Raw genomic sequence first — 23,328 nt, 5'->3', positions numbered from 1 at the left:
TCAGGTTTTTTTGGGGTTCTTTCTCAGAAGAACCTCCTACCTGGACCTTGTAAAAGACTCTGCCAGAAACGTTCGTGCCACTATGTAAATAGTACACCAAGTCTGGTTTTCCCAGAGCCCAGTCTTCCAATAGGCGAGGACTTACAGGCAAAACCTTGTTTCTTCGGATGACGAGGCCCGGGTACCATATCATCTTGGGAGTCAAAATATCGGCTCCAGTTTGTTGTAGCCCTTAGGCCCCACAGGGACCTGCACAGAGCTTTCTTCATAGCACATGTTTTTTTTTTTTTTTTTTAATAAAATTTTATTGAAACAGACATAGGACAAATTGTACATAATACAAAGGCGAAAATTTTCTCATTGAAATAGAAAGATCAATAGATAATAGATAGCCTCCAAGATCACCAAGATACCATCGTCCCAATTGGTATGTAAGAAAAAACTGGGCATATAGCTCAGAACAACTAAAAGGAAAAACTCAAGAAATGAGTTGGGTGGGAACAGGGACTATTGCGGTATCATAAATTAAATTGAAACAATCATTAAAATACAATTACATTTTATTATAATTTGATCCACATAAAAAGTAATACATAGACATTGCTGTAGCAGAACCACATTATATTAAATCCAATCAAAGGACACAATTGGTTCAGATTCTAAACAAATTAGTTTTTTACGGAAGTACAGAGATGACGCATAAATCCGACCGGTTTCGCGGTACTAAGAACACCGCTTCCTCAGGGAACGTCACTTTATAAATCTAGTACAAAAAAATATATATAAATATTAAATAATACCATACAAAGTATCAATAAGATTTTAAAGAGAGAAAAGAATAACAGTGTAACAATAACAGAAATTAATAATCAATACATCAAAAATTCATTAGAAAGACAGTGGTGGATCATGACTCACCCCTGGAGCTCCCAACCCACAGCAAACAAACGACCTACTCCGAGACACCCTCAAAACAGGGTGCCCCCCCTACGGGCGGACACGGGGGGCAGGGTGGAGAGACTCTAATCAACGCATAAAAGGACTGAAAAAGAAAAGTAGGTGCAAAAGTCCGTTTGAACGATGTTCAATAGGTCAAGAATATATATATATATCAGAGACCATGGGCTAATAAAATAGAGCAGGGTAGATTAATTAGTGGAGAGATAGATAGATGAGATCTCTTACACCACAAAAGGCACCCAGTGAACCATGGTCGATGAAGCTGTGTGCACCTCAAAAAGTTATAATTGTTAGGCAGAAAGCATACCCCCAATCTGTCAAGTAATTAAACCAAGACTTGTAAAATGTTGATCCCAAAAGATTTTCTATAAGGGGTGTCCACGATTTCAATAATGAGTTTTTTCTGGTTTAGAGTAGGGGACAAAATATAGTTAATAAGCAACAGATCAAGTCTGCAATTGAAGGGATATATAGATCACATGTAAGGTCTAAAGGGGGGTATTACCTGCAGCTCAGTAGTTCTGTATATAGGTCATCTCCACAAAGGCGTCGCTCTAAGGATTCGGTTCCCGAGCGCGCCATTTAAACCCCCAACCCGGAAGTATTCAGGGCGCAGTTGTGCGCTCCTTGAAACTGTCCCTCCGTCACGGCGCATGCGCGAATCCGCTTGTGTGCACCACTAACGTGTCCCCTATGGAGGATGGACCGGGGGAAATGTCTGGAGGCGTGACTGGGCGGGGATTTGCATAAAACGCAGTCCCCGTCCACCGTCACCTAATCCAGACAGGGGTCATTCCGGGTCAGGCAACCTGCGCATTGAATTGCGCTCACACATACAGCTGCACATAGTATCTGCAGCGGAGTGAGAGGTGTGGAAGCCACACCAGGGTGCCACACGTCCGCCCAAGGGGGGGAGAATAAACTCCTCAAGTCTGTCTGGTTGCGGAGAGGGGAGGAACCAATTGGGGAAAAAGAAAAAAAGAGTCATGATCCAGAACTGTGTACGGTACAGAGTTTTATGTTATGGATAGACTGGGGAGTGTCACACCGCCACAGACCTCTGCCACCGAGCAGGGCAGCATCAAAGAGCCACCCTCACTCAATGGCTGAGGCCGTCCGCAGGTGACAGTCGCCAGCCCAAACCAACCAAGACATACAAATAGAAATAAATTTTAAAAGTCCGTCCTCAGAATGGCACCTGAATCATAAAGGTTCCACATTGAAGGGAAAGCCAAAATTTGCTTTATATATAAATTTAAAAATTATTATAAGGTGTGATATGACAAAAAATGAATATAGCCAAACGGGTATTAGCGCCTGGTAGCGAGGAGTTCTAATACTAGATAAGACAGGGGAGGGGGGAGAAAAAACACAGGGAAACAAAGGGAGAGAAAAATAAAAAGAAAGAGGGGGGAAAGAGGCAAATGTTTCCTGCCTCAAAGGAACCCTCATCAATCAAATGCCCTCAAGACATGTATATGGTTTTGAATTGCTGCCTACATTTTTAAAGCACATAAATGTACAAATAGAACATATAGCATCTTCAAAGGAAGCACTTGTAGGAATGGGCTTCGTTTAAACCAGGGGGGGTAAGGGCATTCAGCCGCTCTATCCATAATGCTTCACGTCTCAAAATAGCCTGGTCCCAATTGCCCCCTCTGGGGTCCTGTGGGATAACTTCAAGAACAAGAAATTTTACTAGATCAAATTGAAATTTATGGTGTATGCCAACGTGGCGGCCTACCGTGGTCATTTTCCCATTGGTTGAATAGTAAAGGTGGTCACCCAAACGCTGACGTAGTTCCCTGATGGTCTTCCCTACATAGAATGCTTTGCAGGTGCAGACCATCAGGTAAACCAGTCCTCGGGTGCCACAATCGGCATAGTGTGGAGGCCGAAACATCTCTCCATTCGGTAAGATTAATGCCCCTCCTTCTTGAATCCATGGACATTTAGAACAATGACCACATTTATAAGTGCCTTTAGGTCTCTCCGAGGATCCAGAGGGCACTCGATAATGACTACTTGTTAGTTTGTCGCGGAGAGAAGTAGCTTTTTTAAAAACTAATTCGGGGGTAGATTTAACATAGTTTCCTAATATGTGATGTTCAGTCAGTAAGTGCCAATGTTGGGACAAAATATACCGAAGTTGTTGATGGTGAGCAGAGTATTTTGTTATTATTTTGGTGGTGGAAGGCTGTTGTAAACGTGGAGGGCCATAGAGTAGTGATTGGCGACTACGAGAAGAGGCTTTATTGAAAGCCTTTCTAAGATTGGTGAGGCTGTAGCCTCTGACTAGCAGGCGGTCCCGCAATAAGTTAGCCTGTCTGTGGAAATCCCCGTCCTCTGAGCAGTTTCGCCTCAGCCTTAAATATTGGGCAAAGGGGATGCTGCGAACTAGAGGACGGGGATGTGCACTAGAGGCATGTAGAATCGTATTTCCAGCGGTGGGTTTACGATAGAGGTCTGTGGTGAGAGTACCCGAAGGGTGTTTCAAAATATTTAAATCTAGAAATGAGATGTTACTGTTATCCACCGTATAAGTAAACTGTAAATTAAATTGATTTATATTAAGGACATTAATGAAACTGTCAAGGTCTGGTCTGGTGCCGGCCCACACAATGAATAGGTCATCGATGTAGCGGTACCAGCACAAGACCGAGTCCAGAAAATATTGGAGAGTGTCCTCACCAAAAACGTATCTTTCCCACGCACCTAGGTAAAGATTAGCATAAGAAGGAGCACAGGAGGTGCCCATGGCCACACCTTGCTTTTGTAAAAATAATTGATCATTAAATAGGAAATAATTCCTCGTATAATAAATAAGAATAAATTTAAGCAATTTCAAAATAAAGCAATTGAGCGGCCAGGAGGCAGAAACCTGCTCCTTTAAGAAGGTTTCAACCATCCTGACACCCTGCTCGTGGGGGATGCTCGAGTATAGAGCCTCGACATCAACTGCCACGAGCAGGGCGTCCGGAGGGATCTGGATACCTTCAATATGCCTCAACAGATCAGTCGTATCTTTGATATAGGACGGTAATCCTACAACATGAGGCATAAGAAAGGTATCCACGAAACGGTTGGCATTTTCCGTCAAGGAACCTAGGCCTGACACAATAGGTCGGCCTGGGGGGGTTCGTAAATTCTTATGGGTTTTTGGTAAAGTATAAAAGGTAGGGGTGCGTGGGGTCACAATATTAATGTATTTTAAAGTTGCTTCATCAATGAGGCCCTCACGGTATGCGCCAATTATCAATTGGTGAAATTCCAAAGTGAAGGACTCAATCAGGGAAAAATCAATAGGGGAATACCAAGATGTGTTATGTAGTACCAAATAACACATTGTTTGGTACTGTAGATGTGTCATGAGAACTAGGTTTCCACCCTTGTCAGATTGTTTGATAATTAAATCTGGGTGTTTTTGAAGTGTCCTAATTGCTGTTTTTTGTCGGGGAGTTAAATTGGACGGCTGATCCGCCCATTTATATTTCTTGAGAGATTTGATCGACTCATGTAAAAAAGCCCAGATAGCGGGACAAGTCATCAAATCGGGGAATGCACGAGACTTGGCTTTGAGTTTTTGTTTCTTCTGTTCAGACACAGGTGGGCCTGATGGGACAGGTCCCTGGCCAAGAGCCGGGAGATCTTGTCCAAAGGTATTCACAGTGTCCTCATCTGTGGCACATGCTCCCTCATCATAGAGTAGCATCAGGTCACGCAAAGCCCTGAACTCTTCCATGGTGAATTGTTTGGTGCGCTCAGCTAGTTCTTTTTCTAAGTTTAGTTTTTTACGTTCAGGGTCATAGATGAATTTATAAGTGAGATTGCGAGCAAACAAATACAAGTCTTTAATCGTTTCAAAAATATCGATAGGTTCAGAAGGGCAAAAGCCAAGGCCAAGCTGTAAAACATATTCCTCCTCTGATGTTAATGTAATTGATGTCAGATTAATAATATTTAATGGGGGTGTCTGATCGGGGTGTGTTGCATTAGTATTAAGAGGGTACTTGGGATTTAGGTTTTGTGTACAAAGGCGTCTAGGCTGCCTTTTCTGGTGCCCTCTGGATTGGTTGAGGTTAAAAGATTGGAGGGAAAAAGGGATTGGATTTGGGGTTGCAAAAGTTTCGGAATCACACTATGTAGTGTGGAAGCCGCTATATCTGATTTATTGGAGGAAGGAGGAGGAGCTGTTGTGCGTGTGGCCTGTGAGGTTTTGACCGATTTCCCCAGTTTTCTATCTTTTTTGGGATCTTTATGGGGGTGCCCATTTCCAGTGAGTGATCTCTTACGTGGAAGGCTGGGGCCGTGGGAATAGGTATATTGAGATAGAGATTGTGAAGATAAAGAAGATAAGGAAGAATCCGATTCGGATAATTCCGTTGATGGTCTAATTGAGGGTTGGCGAGCATATGAGGGATTTCTCCTGTTATAGGCTCGACCAGCCCATTTATATGCATATCCTTCAAGGAAGGCTTGTTTATCCAATGAAAATTTACCTTGTTTTTTAAAAATGATTTCCCTATTTAAAGTCTCTAAACGGTCCCTCAATTCCCTCCATTTCTCCGTAAAGGTAATGGAAGTGGTAATATCCGGATATTGCTGTAATAGTCTATCTATTTCCTCATCTAATGTGGACATATCAGTCAAGTGTTGAGCCATCAATTGCTTCATTAGTTCTATACTGCATGAGGTCAAGGTCTCTTCCCAGGTTTTTTTAAAATCAGTACTGGGATCTTTTAAAGTAGGAAATACTTGTATCCGAAGGCCCAGAGGGCATATCTTTTCCTGCACATGAAGTTTGAAATATTGCATATGCCAATGGAGATGGGATTTTCTTTTTAACAGCTTGAATATTTTTTCCAGAAAGGTTTTAATATCGTCATCTAATTTATGACTAGTTAGGCACTCAGCCTGTATAGTGGACATGAAATCACCCCAGCTTGATCCTAGAACATCCATAGTACCGGAAAAATAATAAAATATTTAACTCGTACTCACCAGCGCGCTATACCCGGAGGATATACAAAAAGAAACAGAAAACAAAAAGAAAAATGGAATAACTATAAATGATTAGTAAAGATTCAGGTTATAGTCCGAAGGACGAAAATTCAATATCCTTAAACAAATTATACCTATACAATTTTTGTAAATGAGGCATACAAGAGAAATTGGATCCCACAATCCAGGTGTGTTATCCACCCTAGTATCAATAGATAATAGATAGCCTCCAAGATCACCAAGATACCATCGTCCCAATTGGTATGTAAGAAAAAACTGGGCATATAGCTCAGAACAACTAAAAGGAAAAACTCAAGAAATGAGTTTCCTATTAGTTCAGTGGGAACAGGGACTATTGCGGTATCATAAATTAAATTGAAACAATCATTAAAATACAATTACATTTTATTATAATTTGATCCACATAAAAAGTAATACATAGACATTGCTGTAGCAGAACCACATTATATTAAATCCAATCAAAGGACACAATTGGTTCAGATTCTAAACAAATGAGTTTTTTACGGAAGTACAGAGATGACGCATAAATCCGACCGGTTTCTGCCTAACAATTATAACTTTTTGAGGTGCACACAGCTTCATCGACCATGGTTCACTGGGTGCCTTTTGTGGTGTAAGAGATCTCATCTATCTATCTCTCCACTAATTAATCTACCCTGCTCTATTTTATTAGCCCATGGTCTCTGATATATATATATATTCTTGACCTATTGAACATCGTTCAAACGGACTTTTGCACCTACTTTTCTTTTTCAGTCCTTTTATGCGTTGATTAGAGTCTCTCCACCCTGCCCCCCGTGTCCGCCCGTAGGGGGGGCACCCTGTTTTGAGGGTGTCTCGGAGTAGGTCGTTTGTTTGCTGTGGGTTGGGAGCTCCAGGGGTGAGTCATGATCCACCACTGTCTTTCTAATGAATTTTTGATGTATTGATTATTAATTTCTGTTATTGTTACACTGTTATTCTTTTCTCTCTTTAAAATCTTATTGATACTTTGTATGGTATTATTTAATATTTATATATATTTTTTTGTACTAGATTTATAAAGTGACGTTCCCTGAGGAAGCGGTGTTCTTAGTACCGCGAAACCGGTCGGATTTATGCGTCATCTCTGTACTTCCGTAAAAAACTAATTTGTTTAGAATCTGAACCAATTGTGTCCTTTGATTGGATTTAATATAATGTGGTTCTGCTACAGCAATGTCTATGTATTACTTTTTATGTGGATCAAATTATAATAAAATGTAATTGTATTTTAATGATTGTTTCAATTTAATTTATGATACCGCAATAGTCCCTGTTCCCACTGAACTAATAAGAAACTCATTTCTTGAGTTTTTCCTTTTAGTTGTTCTGAGCTATATGCCCAGTTTTTTCTGAAATAGAAAGATCGAGTGAAAACAATCATACAGCTTAGGGTTTGGTAGTAACTAAACAGTGTGTACATAGCTTAAGGGAAGACTAACCATTCTCCCCTAAGAAGGGAGAAGGGGAAGCTTCAACTGGATGGATCTGGAGGTCAGAAGGTAACCTGGTGTGGTTTATAAAAGCGAACTACAGGCTAAAATAAAGTATATACTGAATATGAAATAAAATAAATATGAAATAAAATAACCGTGGGGGGGGGAGCGGGAGGGGGGGGGGATTGGTCAGTAGCAGGTGCAGTTAATTGCATAGTGGGGGGGGGGGAGAGGTGCTGCACAGAGCCCGGCTGTCCATGGAAGGTGAAGAGTCCCCGTGTGGGGGGAGAGAGAGTCAGGAGCACAGAGACCCGCTTGGTACGGTTTCAGGTTGCAGCGATTATTGCCGTTGGCGCGTGTCCCTTATGAATGAAGGAGTGGTCCTCAAGGTGGGCTCGTTCCTGTGGGGTGAGTTTAGATGCCATATAGAAGCCCCATCTGTTGTGAAAACGTAGTTTGGCTTTGGCGTTGAGAAAGCTAGTATTCAATTTGTCCCGGAAGAGGAGATGCATAAGTTCTCTGTCTACTTGTGGAACAGAAGGTTTAGTCGTGGTTGTCCAGTTGGCTAGGATGGTTCTCCTAGCGAGTAACAAGCAGAGCAAGGCCCACTCCTTGCCCAGAGGTGTGGGGGTAGCCGACCAGGGGAGTAGTTTGGGGTCCCAATACCCAAAGATAAGGAGTAGCGGGTCCTTGGGGAGTTTCAGGAGTGTTATCTTGAAAATAAAAGCCACAATTTCATCCCAGAATGAGGAGATGACCAGGCAAGACCAATAGCGGTGGGTAAGGGAGGGTCTTGGATGCTGGCATAGGGGGCACAAAGAAGCAGCAGATTGACACGAAGGTGAGGAATGCAGAAAAGGTATGTGCGCTCGATGTACAATTTTTAGTTGGGTTTCCCTCCAAGTTTCATTTGGTACCAAATTATAGACTGTTTGGAGTCCGTGTAGGATCTTATCCACAATATCGGTACTTGGGAAATCTTTGGCCCAGTTAGAGACCGAGGAAGATTCCAGAGAGGGTGTAGTATTCAGTAGTAGAGGTTTGTAAATATCAGAGATGCCATAAGAGTCTTTGTGGAGAAGTACTTCGATGAAAGAGGATTGGAATCTTGCATGTTCCGCTCTGCAAGTTTTCTGCAAGAAGCTGAGGCATTGGCCATGGTGGAAGGCGGAGGAATCCGGTAAGGAGAACTTGACAGCTAGCCGGCGGAAGGGAAGTGCTCGACCAGAGTCCGGGTCACATAAGGAGAAGAAAGTGTCGAGGCCCTGTTGACGCCATGTTTCATAGGGTTGGCGGTCCAACCCCGGGGTAAAGTGCGGGTTGCCTTGTATCGGGAGATGTCTAGAAATGAAGGGGGACAGCTTAAGGCTCTTCCGTGTTTCTCTCCAGGCAATAGCCGTGTCTCTCAGTAAAAGGTTGTGTTGCAATGACGGATCTAATTGTTTCCATTTGCAATGGAGAAGAGCAGCTAGGGAGTAAGGATGGGTCATTGCAGCTTCCAGTGGGTAATTAGAGCAGCGAGATTTTTGGGATATCCAGTCTAGACCTACCCTCAAAAGACATGCTAAGTTATACATTCTAAGATTGGGAAGGCTAATACCCCCTTCGCTCCTGGGAAGGTGAAGTTTAGAGAAGGCTATGCGGGGTCTTTTGCCTCGCTACAGGAATTTAGAGATTGCTGAGTTTAAAAGTTTTGTATCCTTATGTCTAAGGAGTAAGGGTATCGTCTGAAGGGGATACAGGAGGCGTGCAAAGCTGACCATTTTTACCAGGTGACACCTTCCCAAGAGCGAAAGAGGCAGATCCATCCAGTTATCTAATTCCTGTATAAGTTTGGCAAAGGGGGGGGGTAGTTCAGGTGGTAGAGAGATGAGGGGAGCCTCCCTATCTTAATGCCCAAGTACGTGATATGGGTTCTGGCTACTTTAAAAATGGAGTGGTTCGCCCATGTCGGGGGTGGAAGGGATCCCAGGGGGAGTATTTCGCTCTTGGAGTAATTAATACGCAGTCCCGAGCACTGTCTGAAACGGTCAAATAAGAATTTAATCGCGGGCATGTCTGTTGAAGGGTTGGCGGAGAATATCAAGACATCGTCAGCAAAGAGGGAGGTTCTTAATTCGTGCGACCCGATTTCGATCCCGTGTAGCGGAGCTTTATATGTCAGGTATCTGGATAGTGGCTCCAAGGCCAGATTAAAGAGGAGTGGGGACAGGGGGCAACCTTGTCTGGTTCCCTTATGTAGCCGGAACTCATCCGAGAGGAGGCCAGCGGCCACCAGTCTGGCTGCAGGGGAGGTGTACATGGAGCTGATCAGGTGTAGAAATGGTCCGGTGAAGCCCATATCTCCCAGTACCATGGATAGCCATTCAAAATTGACATTGTCAAAAGCCTTTTCGGCATCTAGAGTGATAATGGCTAGATCGCTGGTAGGGTGACATCTGGCATGTTCTAGTGCCATCATCACCTTCCTGATATTGATAGTTGCCGTTCTGCCCTTGACAAAACCTGACTGGGCGGAGTGGATCAGGGAGGGGATGATGTCAGCCAGTCTATTAGCTATTATTTTGGAAAGAATTTTGACGTCAAGGTTTAGAAGCGAGATGGGTCTATATGACCCAGGCTCTTGTGGGTCTTTACCCTTTTTTTCCAACAACTTAATAATTGCTTGGTTACCGGACGGGAGATAGGGGCCACCAGACCATATATGTTGGTAGACATCGGCCAGGGTCGGGGTTAGAAGTGCGTTTAAAGATTTATAAAACTCGCCTGATAGGCCATCCGGGCCTGGGGCTTTGGAGGAAGCTAGCTTACGAATCGTATCGGATATCTCCGAGGGGGAAATGGGGTCGTTTAACGAATCGAGTTGAGCGGGAGATACTCGGGTCAATTGTACTTCGTCGAGGAAGTCGCGAGCAATGGGTCGGTCAATAGGGTCCGCCGCATAAAGGGAGGAATAAAAGCGAAGCATCGCCGCATTGATGCCCTTTGGAGTAGTCGCGACTGTGCCATCGGGGTCGCGTAGCGACGATATGACCGTGGGGCGGTAGGTTCCCTTGCATAGTCTGGCAAGAAGCTTGCCAGCCTTGTTGCCAAATTTGTGTAGAGTGGCGTCGAAGTGAGCATGTTTAGTGTTTTCCAAGGTTTCAGCCCAAGTGTCAAATGACTGCTTGGCTGTATGCCAGGCCTCGCGATTTTCGGGGGAGTTTAAGGCATAGAGTGCTCGCTGGGCCTGATGTAATCTGGAACTGGAGGCTTTGTATTGAGACTGGGCGTGTTTCTTGAATGAGGAGGCATAAGAGATAATGCGTCCCCTAAGGAACGCCTTACCTGCGTCCCAAAACAAGTGTGGGTTGTCAGCATGTATTGCGTTCGTCTGTGAATATGATGTCCATTCTTTCGTCATGTAAGCTTGAAAATCTGCGTTGTGCTGCAAATAGGAGGGGAAACGCCAAATTTTGGGATTGGGGTGTATGTCGGGGGTCTCTAGAGTCACTGATATCGGAGCATGATCTGATATGGCTATATCATGGATTTCCGCTGTCGGAAGGAAGGGGATTAAGTCATTAGAACTAAAAAAATAGTCAATCCTTGAAAAGACATTGTGGGGATAGGAGTAGAAGGAAAATTCTCGGTCGGTCGGGTGGTGTAGTCGCCAAATGTCATGTAGGTGAAGGGAGTCCATAGTCATTGCCAGGCTCGTGGGAATAGTAACAGTTGAACAAAGTATGGGGCGCAATGATGAGGATTTGTCATCTACCGGGTGGGCAACGGAATTTAAGTCGCCCCCCACCAGATGCGGGAGGTGGGGGAAGCGCAGGAGCCAACTAGTCAATGCGCTGAAAAAAGGTTTTGTGGGGCTATTGGGGGCATAGACGTTCGTAATAGCAAGTTCCTTGGTCCCTATGAGGGCCCTGATCGTGAGGAGTCTACCCTGTTGGTCTGTGTCCGTAGATAGGATCTTACAAGGAAGATTCTTATTAATAAGAATAAGGACCCCTGCTTTCCGGCCTACGGCCTCAGATCCTACCACCTCACCCACCCAGAGCTTCCTCATCCGAACAAAGTCGGATGAGGAGAGATGGGTTTCTTGTAGCAACGCTACGTCTGTTTTGAGTCTCTTGAGGTGTCGCAGTATCTTCATACGTTTGTTGGGGGAACGAAGCCCTTTAACGTTCCACGAGACTACTTGTAGCATGGTGGAGCGTTAAAAGCGGTAACAGTGTGGATTAGTAGTACCATGTAGTAGGGAGGACCCGGGGCATGTAGTAACAGGAGCTTTGCTCCAGATAGGGCTAAGGCAGCCCCTGATAAGGTAGCAGCAAGGGAGAGTAATTTGAGGAAAAGTGCAGCTGTGGGGATAAGTAGAAGGAAGGGGCGGGGAAGGGAGCGGCAAATGTGCCAAGCATAATAACAAAAAAAGTAAGAACAACTCACTGTGAACTTCACTTTTTTCCGCATGGGGGTCACTGTGTAGACCAGCTCCCAGAACCAGGCCTCCGAACTGACATAGAAATGGCTGCCCTAAAAAGAAGTAGCACGGCATGCCGTCAACCCAGGCAAGGATCAGAACGAAGTGAGATGGTCTGCACAGAAGAATCCACATGGGGAACAAGTGGGTATAATCTGAGAGAAAATAAAAACACAAACATTGAGGAAAACAGTTATAATAGGACAATAAAAGAACTACCAGATGCCGAAGGCATATGGGGCACGGTAAAAAGACATAAGTTCAGTCAATGTAGCGTACGGGGCCAGTCACAGCCCTGGCCAAATATTACCTGAGGGGCGCATGTATAGCGCAAGTAGCCCAGGAGGGGATTGATTCATGTAGAAGCCACTTCTACCATGAGAAAACGGGTGGTAGGTGAAGCTTCGTCCCTAAAAGGGAGGGAAGCCAAAAGGGTAACAAGGTCCTGGGGTTCATCAACGTGGGTTGAGAGCGTGAGGAGCTGGACCTGAGGCCCTGAAGCGCTTGGGGGAATCCTTCCGTGGGCTCCTCTGGTCAAGGGCTCTATTGACTGGGGCCGCTTTGGGAGCCGGGCTGAGTGGAGGGCCCGAGCGTAGCGATTTCAGAAAACGTGATGCATCGTCCGGGTCTTGAAAAGAGAGCTGTTCTCCGTTGGGTGCTTTGATCCATAAGATTGCCGGAAATGCCAGAGTGAATTTCATCTGCCGTTGAAATAGTTCCGTACAAATATGTTGAAAGGCCTTCCGTTTCTTGGAAACATCCACTGAATAGTCAGCAAAGATCAGAATTTTGACCCCGTCGATCTGAAGCGATCTGGACTGACGATATTGCTGCAGAATGGAGGCTTTGTCTGAATAATTCAGGTATTTGGCAATGATCGGACGCGGGGACTTGCGATCAGAGTTGGGCGCCCCCACACGATGTGCTCGTTCCACGACGAAGGGTCCCCCCAGGCCCAGAGCCTCCGGGATGTGGCTTGCACACAGGTCTGATAGGGCGGATTGGTGAAGCGACTCGGGGATACCTACAAAACGCAGGTTGCTCCTCCTGGACCTATTCTCGAGGTCATCGAGCTTTTCCAAGATATATTTGTTAGTTCTGTCCTGAGCTTGTTCCAAGGACTGCGTTTGGTATAATTCTTCCTCTAAAGTAGAGATGCGGTTTTCAGCCTCATTGAGTCTGGATGCATGTTCCCCGAGTTGGGCTTGAAATTTATGCATGCCTTGGGTGACAGCTTTCTCAACAGAGGCAGCTATCATGGGGGAGAGGAGAGCAGCAACAGCTTGTGCCAAAAGCTCTGTCTGTGGATCCTGCAGCGGTGGGGATGGCAGATAATGCAGCATGGTCTCAGGCGCCACAGGCCCAGGTACATGTGTGGAGGTTGGAGATAGGGAAGAGGGTGCCTTGGAGGTTGTTTGGCCTTGTGCTGGGTCTCCTACCTCCATGGCTGGCGCTGGCTCCTCCGGGTAGGCCGCGCAGGCTGGAGCGGTGACCGGAGCGGTGTAGGCCGAAGCCGGGGCCTCGATTTGCGGCGCGGCCTGCCGCGCGGTGGCGGCCGCGTACAAACGCGGCCTGGTTTTTTCCAAGAACCGGTCCATCCTGGAGCTGGTAGCGTGGGGAAGTTAGCTGGCCGGTGGATCGGGCGAAATCGCCGGATTTGGAGCAGATTTAAAGGCCGGTCTGCGGGAGCTGTGAGAGGGGACAGCTACTCCATGCGGCGCCGGAACCGGAAGTATAGCACATGTTTTACGTGACCAACCAACATAGACACTGGCGAAAAAACTGAGGTGCCTCCCATATGGGAGGGGTTATATAGGGGAGGAATTCTCCTTAATTGGGGTTAACCAGTGTCCAATCACCAGAGGTGCCTATATAACCCACTATGTAATGAAGCTCCTGTGTCCAGTGATGTATGATCAAGAAATACTTGTATTTTCTCCTGCAAATCAACTACTAATACACATATATTTTAGTAGATCAGGCCAAACGCATCTTCTAGCCAGGATATCTCCATGTTCTACATACTATATACAGGGCTATTGAAAATTATATTTCACTGCCAGTGTATGTTATATCCACCAGCAATATATATACACATCAGTTATCCTGTTCCTTTATATTATCTATCAGCATATATGCAGACAAAAGGTGACCAACAAAATGCAAGTATATAGTTACTGGGGGGTAGATTAAACCCTATGTTGTACAGAAGAATGTTTACAACAGAGTGTTGTGGAATTTAGAGCATGCAATGTACAGGCTAGCAGGGACAATGTGAAATGCAAAATGCAATGCCCAGCATACAGAATGAGGCAGTGTGGAATAGAGAATTGGCAACACTGCACAGACAATGTGGTATTGTGGAAAATAAAATGAACAGTGCAGCATACAAAATAAGACTGTGGAGTTCACAATGCAAAGTACAGTTTAGAATAAGAAAGGTACAGCTAGAACAGTGTGCAAAATAGGAAGGTATTAAATAGAAAATGTAAAGCACAGCATCCAGAATACGATGGTATGAAATACTTAAAACACAGCACAACATACAGACTCAGGTGTGTTTGAATAAGTAATATACAGCACAGCATAAAGAATGTAGCAGTGTGAAATAGGAAACGCACAGAATGACATATAGAGCTGGATGATGTGGAATATAACACACAGTATAAAAGCATACAGAATTAGACAACATAAATAGGGAATGTAAAGCACAGCATAAAGAACAAGACAGTGCAGACTGTGAAATGCAGAGACCAACATAGAGCTGGATGGTGTGGAGTATAATGAAAACAGTATACATTATAAACATTACAACAGTAAAGGCCAATTGGCTATTCTCTTTGCAATGGAATTTTCTGATAGCTTAGCAAAAATGATGAAAATTAACATTACAGGATAAGGGAATGGCCATCAGCCAGGAAGACGACTGCAGAATAGAAAAGCTCTAGGAACACACAGCAGTTATGAGGCATGTTCAGTGATGTGGGGCCGCTTAAAACACTCCAGCCAGCATCAGTGAGCTACGCTGACACCCACCTAACAGGATGGGAAAAAGAAAAGTTAAAGAGGAGTTGCACAAGCTGATCAAGTTTTTCACTGCAGCCTGTGCTGCTCCCTTGCAAGTTGATGCAATATCTCACAAATCTCCTGCTTCCTCCACCGGTGGATCCCTGAGCAGGATGCAGCCAAAACGGCCATCACAGACACATTCACAGCCTTACAGGAATTGATCCTCTCCATGGCAATAGGCATTAAACAGCTCACAAAAGTCTAGGCAGCTGATTACCACCAAAACGGTGAGCAGTCTGATGATTTTGCTTCACATGAAACTACTAGGGAGTTTATTGAACAGACTGATGATATTTCACTACTGGGCAGCTCATTCCTTGACACCACCCTAAAAGTGTCCCTCAGGGGTCATTACCTAGGGACAGGATATCCTCTATTATCCAAGCAAAGTCTGATGTTTCAGGAATAGGGGATAGAGTGAGTCACGTTGAAACCAAAATGGGATAATTCAGCATAATGAGGTAATAGATGTACACAATAATACAGAGGAGGAATAGAGGAGTCTTAAACTCAAGTTGGCGGACCTTGATGACAGGTCCTGCGGAAATAATGTGAAAATACAGCTGATCTCTAGTAGTATATGTGTTAGGGTCCTGGTGTTGAAGCCCGACTTGTAGGAGGAGACCTCTCTTACAACGCTGGTTCAGGAGCCGCTGGAATGGGAACAGCGGTCTCGAGAGCACAGTGGGTAGGAGTGCCTGCTGGATAGGGCCGCTGGGTTTGATAGCAGAGCAGAGATTCCTCTGGAAGGCTGAGCAACTTGAGGTTGCTAGAAGGCTGAGAAATGCAAGTAGCAGCTACAGAAGCCGAGGACTGAACAGGCAGCAGGCTGGAGCAGGGTCAGACGGTCCGGGTCAGTAGGCAAGCAGACAGGTGGTAACGGTAGACAAAAGAGGAGTCGGTAAAACTGGCAGAGGTCGGCAACGGAATCACAGGCAGGAGAGGTAGCGAGGTCAGGCAGGCTGGGTCGGGTTTGGAGAAGGCAGAGAAGTCAAGCGAAGCCGGGTCGGTAGCGGTAGCAGGTAATCAGGTTCAGGATCAGGTATTCAGGTACACAGGAGCTGAGACGAAACAGCGCCGCACCAGCGCACTTGGAGAACCTTTAAGTGTTCAGCGCTGGCAAGTAACGCGCGCACACCACTCACGACCACGCAAACGAGCGCGCACACGAACGCCCACACGAACGTGCACACTAACGCGTAAACGAACGTGCACGCGAACGCGTACGCGAACGCGCAGGAAACACGCGCCGACGCCTGTGTGCATGCAGCTGTGCCTGTCCATTGCTGGTAAGTTCCTGACAATATGTGACAAATAATTGTTACATGTCTACCTTCCACACCTGGAAGAGAAATAGTGGTAGACAGAACTTACAGGCTCCTGAAATTGCCTCATTTTCTGGATAGGGTTTCCAGAGATGTAATCACAAAAATACATTTTTCCATGTGAAAGATAATCTAATGCAATATGTCCAGAACGCATCTCCATTAACAGAGCCATTTGCTGGAGTCACCCTTTATGCTGATCTTTGCAGGAATACAATTTGATCCCATAACCAACTGGTTTCATGCACAAAGCTATTAAGCAAAAACAAAGTACTGTATAAATGAGACATCTTCACTAAATTGCTTGTGGGACGCTCCACAGAAACTGCTCTTTTAAAACTCACAAATGACCTACTAAATGCAAAAAGCAATGGACACTATTCTGTACTCCTACTTCTGGACCTTTCAGCTGCCTTTGACACGGTTGACCACCCCCTCCTCAAAAAAAACTTTACTTCCTTGGTCTCTGTGACTGTGCTCTTAAGTGGCTCCCATCCTATCACAATGCACCTTCAGTGTCACTTACAATTCTACTTCCTCCACTCCTCTTCCCTTCTCTGTCAGGGTCCCCCAAGGTTCTGTTCTTGGACCTCTTATTTTCAATCTACACCTCTTCCCTGGGTCAGCCGATAGTCTCTCACGGCTTTAAATATCATTTCTACCCTGACGACACACAGATCTATCTCTCCACCCCTCAACTCACTCCATCAGTCTCCTCATGCATCACTAACTTACTAACAGACATATTTGTATGGATGTCACACCACTTCCTCAAACTCAACTTGTCCAAAACCAAACTTATAATATTTCCTCCCCCACGTGCCTCTTCCCCTGACTTATGTGTCAAGAGCAATGGCACAACCATCCACCCATCCCCACATGTCAGCGTGCTAGGGGTTATCCTGGACTCCAAACTCTCCTTTCGGCCCCACATCCAATCAATTTCCAAAGCTTGCTGCCTCAAACTCCGCAACATCTCTAAACTACGTCCCTTTTTAACCAATGAAACCACAAAGCTCCTGAATCACTCCCTGGTTAACTCTTGCCTTGACGACTGCAATTCCCTCCTCATTGGCTTACCTGTAAATAGACTATCCCCCTTCAGTCCATCATGAATGCTGCTGCCAGACTCATCCACCTTACAAACCTCACAGTGTCTGCTACCCCTCTCTGCCAATCCCTCCATTGTCTGCCACTTGCCCAATGAATTAAATTCAAAATATTAACACTAACTTACAAAGCCATCCACAACTCTGCCCCCAGCTACATCACTAGGCTAGTCTCAAAATACCAACCTAATCACCCTCTTCGTTCCTCTCAAGACCTCCTGCTCTCTAGCTCCCTCATCACCTCCTCCCATATCTGCCTCCAGGACTTCTCCCGAACCTCGCTCATCCTCTGGAATTCGCTACCCCAATCTGTCAGAATATCTCCAAATTGATCCACTTTTAGGGGATCCCTGAAAACCTTCCTCTTCAGAGAAGCCTATCCTGCCTCCATCTAACAACTACACTATTTTCTCCATTAGCTCATCCCCCACAGCTATTACCCTTTTGTATAACTTGACCCTCCTCCTTAGATTGTAAGCTCTAATGAGCAGGGCCCTCTGATTCCCCCTGTATTGAATTGTATTGTAATGGCTAATGTTGTAAAGCGATGCGTAAACTGTTGGCACTATATAAATCCTGTATAATAATAATAATAATAATAATATCTACCTTTAACCAAACATCAAACACTGCTATATAAAGTACTTTATCTTGTTGTCCATTATGCACAGGTAGGACTTCTGAAAATGTAAAAGCACACTGTAACTTTTGAAGATCCTAGCCCAAATTCTGAAAAGTCTTCTATACAGAATGCACATCATTCATTTGTGCCAAGGTGCACAACATCATGAACATTGCACTCTTCACTAGATGTTTTGACAATTTTTAAATGCACCTTTTGTCTCTCCTAACAGTAGTACTAGGCAAACACCTAACTTCTTTTGACACTTCCACACGTTTTCCCGAAGAAACACCTCTTACAATTGAATCACCGACAAGAAGATGACTTCTGCTTTTAGGAGCCGTATCCACAACACTTGTCTGGCTTGCAATCTCAGATAAAACAGATATCTTTGGCATTGCAATTTTTTTCTCAGGGTCCCCCTTCCTATATAAAAAAGGGCTGCAGATTGCACAAGCAGCTATGTTTTGAACCTTCTTATCTGCTTCTAGCTACAGTAAGAAATAACAATAGAGGGGTTATGTTTTGTCACGCCAAAAGCTACATGTTATCCAATCCTTGGATAACGCTTCTAATAATCCTGTGGCATGATGTAATCTTCTCTCTTTTCTACATGAGGCTGACCTCTACAATCCGTGGAGAGGTTTACAACTGTCTGAGAAAGATTTCACATACCATCCAGCCTCTCATCAGTCATATTCACAAATTGATTTACACTTTAGGGATCCTAAACTCATATAAAAAGTGTTTAAAGCGGACATTTGTTCTCATTTGTGATCATGCCCTGGTGACAGTGGTCATAGAGGAGAAATGTAATGTTAATCCTAACTACATGTGGCCCAATAATGCATCCCTTCCCTCTATTTGATCCCATCATGACAAACTGCAGAACCACTTAAAATAGCTCTTTCATTGGAACTTCACTCCATGGACTAATTGTTTTTTTTTTGGTCTGGAGTTCACATAAAGCTTATTGTAGATAATTATTGATACAAATGACAGAAAGGGAAAAGAAGTATAAGATGCAAGCCATTTCTGATTGGCTAACTAAAATGAGGGAACTTGAAATCCAACACAAAAGGGCAGTCTCTACAAAAATTACAGGGGAATTACAAAGCTATAGGCAGGCACTCAGACTACTGTTAATACCCAACCATGAAAACTATCTAAAGAGGTTTAAAGCAGTATACTTTTCACAAGGGAATAAAAAACAGACAAGCTTCTCGCTAATTATATCAGAGTTGGACAAGCTAAAATGAAATATCTTCATTAGTAGATCCAATCTCTCATACTGTGGTTTATCATTCTAAATATATAGCCAGTGCCTTATTATTAATTTTATCATTTAAATACAGATTCAGCTACTCCCCAACCTACAAAAAAGTCTATTTCAGATTTCTTAGCTTCAGTAAAGCCTGTGCTAGAGTTTGATTTGCTGAACTCCTTGAAGCTCCCGATATCTGATGAGGAAATTCTTACAGGTGATTAAATCCCTGGTGAATAACAGATCTCATGGGGTAGACAGCTTCTAGGCCAAGTTTTATAATGAATTTAAAGATGTGTTACTTCTCCACTTGAATAAATTGTATAACCAGGCTATGTCATCAGCTTCTTTTCCACAGTAAATGCTTCAAGCTGATTTTGTGACATTGCTTAAACCATTGGAGAAGTCTAACTGTCTTCATAACTTCAGGCCTACTGTATATCTCTTTTAAATACTGGTTTAAAAATGTACACTAAAATACTAACAAACAGGCTAGCAGTACTAGTCACACCCATGCTCATTCAAGTAGATTAGGTGAGTTTTGCCAATGGTAGGCAAGCCTCATATGGCATGAGGCAAATGCTGAATCTTCTCTAAATTGCAGAGTCCTGTAAAATAGTCTTGCCAATTTTTGCATTGGATTCAGAGAAAGCATTTGATTTGGAGCACTGGGGGTACTTAGGAGCTACACTTAATGCATTCTGAATCCATGGATTTGCATGTTCTGCTATGTTTTTTGCTGTATACCACCTCAGGGTAAAACAGCATGTATACCATATGCATTGATCCAAGGGAGGAGTGAGATTTCCTGCACTGAATAATTATTATTACGAAGCCTTAATAGATCAATTGAAAGCCTTGTTTAGAGCCCCATCTGATCATTTCAATATCTTTATGAGTTCAGCCCTGGACTCGCTGGGGATCTCTTTATTGATACTCTATATTGATAACATAGGAGACTATGTGTTTCCTTTCCTACAGCTTTGCAATTTTCACTCTAAGTATCCCCTTCAGAAGAGCACACTGGATTCTAATGTCTGGAATTATCTTAATACTCAGTCTCCAGTAAAAGGAGGCATCCTGGTTTTATAATTGTCTAATACTTGCCTTTACTAAAACCATACAAATTCTTAAATGGGAGAAAAAATGGGGAAGGAATTTTTGCTTTCCGAGGGGCAACGTTATTTTTTTAAATAATTGTAGTGTCACACATTGCTTTAACCACTGGAATAATGCTCTCAAAATTATTTATAGAGGGTATCTTGCCCCCTTAAAATTATCAGAATTTCCAGATGCCTCATCATTAAGTTGGAGACAATGTGGGAGTGTAGGAAATCTACTTCATATTCTATGGAAATGTACAGTAAAAGTGTATGCAATCTCTAGAATACAGTGTTCAGTCTTATATCTAAAGTAAATGACATTCTTGCTACCTTATCTCCACATTTGGCTATATTGAGTTTATCTATAGATACTTATCCAGTTCAGTTCAGAACCAAAATTTCCATATTTTGATAGCAGCTCATTTGACAACCACCAATAACTGGAAAACAACCATAGCTCTTAATATTTCAGGGGTCATCCATAGAGTTAATATCCATTTCATCTACAAAAAAAAAATCCCTAATTATATTAACCAAGGTCTTAGGGCTTTTTATGCAAAGTGGTCAATATGGGATCATATATTTAGGGTCCTTTCACATGGGCTTTCTGCCCAACGGACTCCGTTTTGCTCAGCAGGGGGTTAATCCGTTGATCCCCGCTGAGCAGGCAGATGATGGCAGGTCCATCTCTGCTCACTGTGTGGAGACGGTCCTGTCAGAGCCCCACTCTCCTCTATGGGAGATCGGATGAAAATTGACCGCCTGTCCGTTTTCATCCAATTCAGCAGATGTCAGCAGACATGTCGTCACTGACATGTGCCACTCCATAGAGGTGCATGGACCACCTGATCAGGTCCGCCTGAAAAACTGAAAGGAGCCTTAATGTTACAAGACTGTAGAAACAGATGTGGACTCTCTAATGCTCCCCTAGAAGGATGTGCCTTGACTAATGGTGCTTGTTAAAATTTTTCATTATTCCTTTTTTTGCTTCTTGTAAACTGTAAAATTAATTTTTAATATGCTGTACTGTACAATTCCCTAGGTAATTTAGTCTACCTCAGAAATGAGTGTTGTCTGCAATGCTTGTGTTATTCCATTGATATTGAATATATTGATAGATAAAGCTGTCTGTATTTCTGACTTATTAAAAACTATTTGAGAGAAAATTCAAGTTGCAAAGAATATGCAATCACAAGCAAGGACAATAATAAAAAAAAAAGTTATTTTTGCTTGCACAAGATTGGATGATGGAAGTCAGCAGTGCTTCACCTCATTCACTAAGGTAAGAGAAAACTCCCTTGCAATTGGAACAGTCTTTTTATCTTTAATAAATCCATAGCAAATGCACATACTGTAACTACAAGGCTGAATGGTGTGTAATAAACATACAAATTGAGAGAGCATAAATATATAGTGCAAAGTGCAGTTTCCAGATTAGGAAATCTTGCACATTCTATGAAATAAGGCAGTGTGTGATGGCAAAAGTTCAGCACAACTTACATGTACAGTATGAACATTTTCTCAATTGACAGGCTACAGGCACATCATATCAGGCATGGAATCACTGCATTCAGGGACTGCACATAAAGTGCATTGATGAAGACAGGTGGGGCAGTCCCTTTTAAGTGTAGCCATGCTCTGGGCAAATGAGAACTGCCAAGCCTAATTATTGTAGGGAAACATTAGGCCAGTCAGGTGCCAACCTTATTTATTGTAGAGAAGCATTGTTAAGTCCTACACTACAGTAATTTGAATGAGAGATAACCTCTTGCATCCATCATTCTTGATAAAAGGTATCCCATGGCCCCCTCAGGCTGAAACTGATCATATTATATAAGTGGGAGAGCTTTACAGTAGAACTAACTGGAGGTTATAAAAGTATTCATACGATGCATGATAATGACATGTGATGACACATCAATCCACTTATCTCAAAATGATCACAACAGTGAACCCCCTTTCCTACCTTAAAATTTGACTGTGCTGTGTTCTGGATGTTCCTTTATAGAACAATGGGAATCATTGAAATTTCACTAGAAAGTCGATTCTGATTTTTCATGACTCAAAACACTCTTTAGATCTTGGTAAAAATGATGTTACCTTCCATCACACCTGACATAATAGCTACCCATTTAAGAGTGGTACTGATAGTGCCTAACTATCATAAGAAAGCAGTCTGCAAAGGTATACATTTCTATAAGGTAAAATCAGTAAGGAAACTGCTCATATCAAATGTGCTTTGTTGGACAAAAAAATAAATAAATGTATGCAGCAAAAGTAAACTTGTTACTTCATAAAGATAACTTTCACAGTAGGTTCTCTGTTGATAACACATAAAGGAAACTTTAGTGCTGTAAAATTCTAAAATGGGCTGAGATAAACCGAGAAAGAGATAAAATAAGACCATCAATCTCTGTATAAGGATTGCACAGCAGAAAAATAAAAAATGAAGTTTCGCCCAGTAAAATCCTAAAGCAGTTTCAACAGAAACAAACGCTGTAATTAAAATAGGAAATACACATTATGGAGCTTTCAGATATGTTGTTTTCCTTTGATACAATGGAAGATTCTCTTTCAAAATAACGTTTTAAAATAATTCCCCTGCTTCTGAATATATGATGTAAAGTGCACATAACAGAAAGAAACTTCTCCATAAAACCACTCTCTACTGAACAACAATCAAATGTTTATGCATATAATAACAACTGTTGTCAAATTGGAATAGCGTACACTAAGAGAACATTTGAAACATTTTGAAGAGAATAAAAATCTGCTAAAAAGAACTACACATCCACATTGTTCCAGGCAACTGGGATACAGAATTCTTTAGATTCTTTCTCTGGAAACATAATGCAAAGCCAAAAAATAGGCAAGATTTACAGTGTTACATACAAATCAAAACTTGCATGGGTTCATACTATATATATTG

The sequence above is a fragment of the Lithobates pipiens genome, unplaced genomic scaffold, assembly GCF_037356315.1.
Source record: "Lithobates pipiens isolate NorthernLeopardFrog02 unplaced genomic scaffold, aLitPip1_a1.2 Scaffold_16, whole genome shotgun sequence".
NCBI lineage: Eukaryota > Metazoa > Chordata > Amphibia > Anura > Ranidae > Lithobates > Lithobates pipiens.
This window is presented reverse-complemented; position numbering follows the sequence as displayed.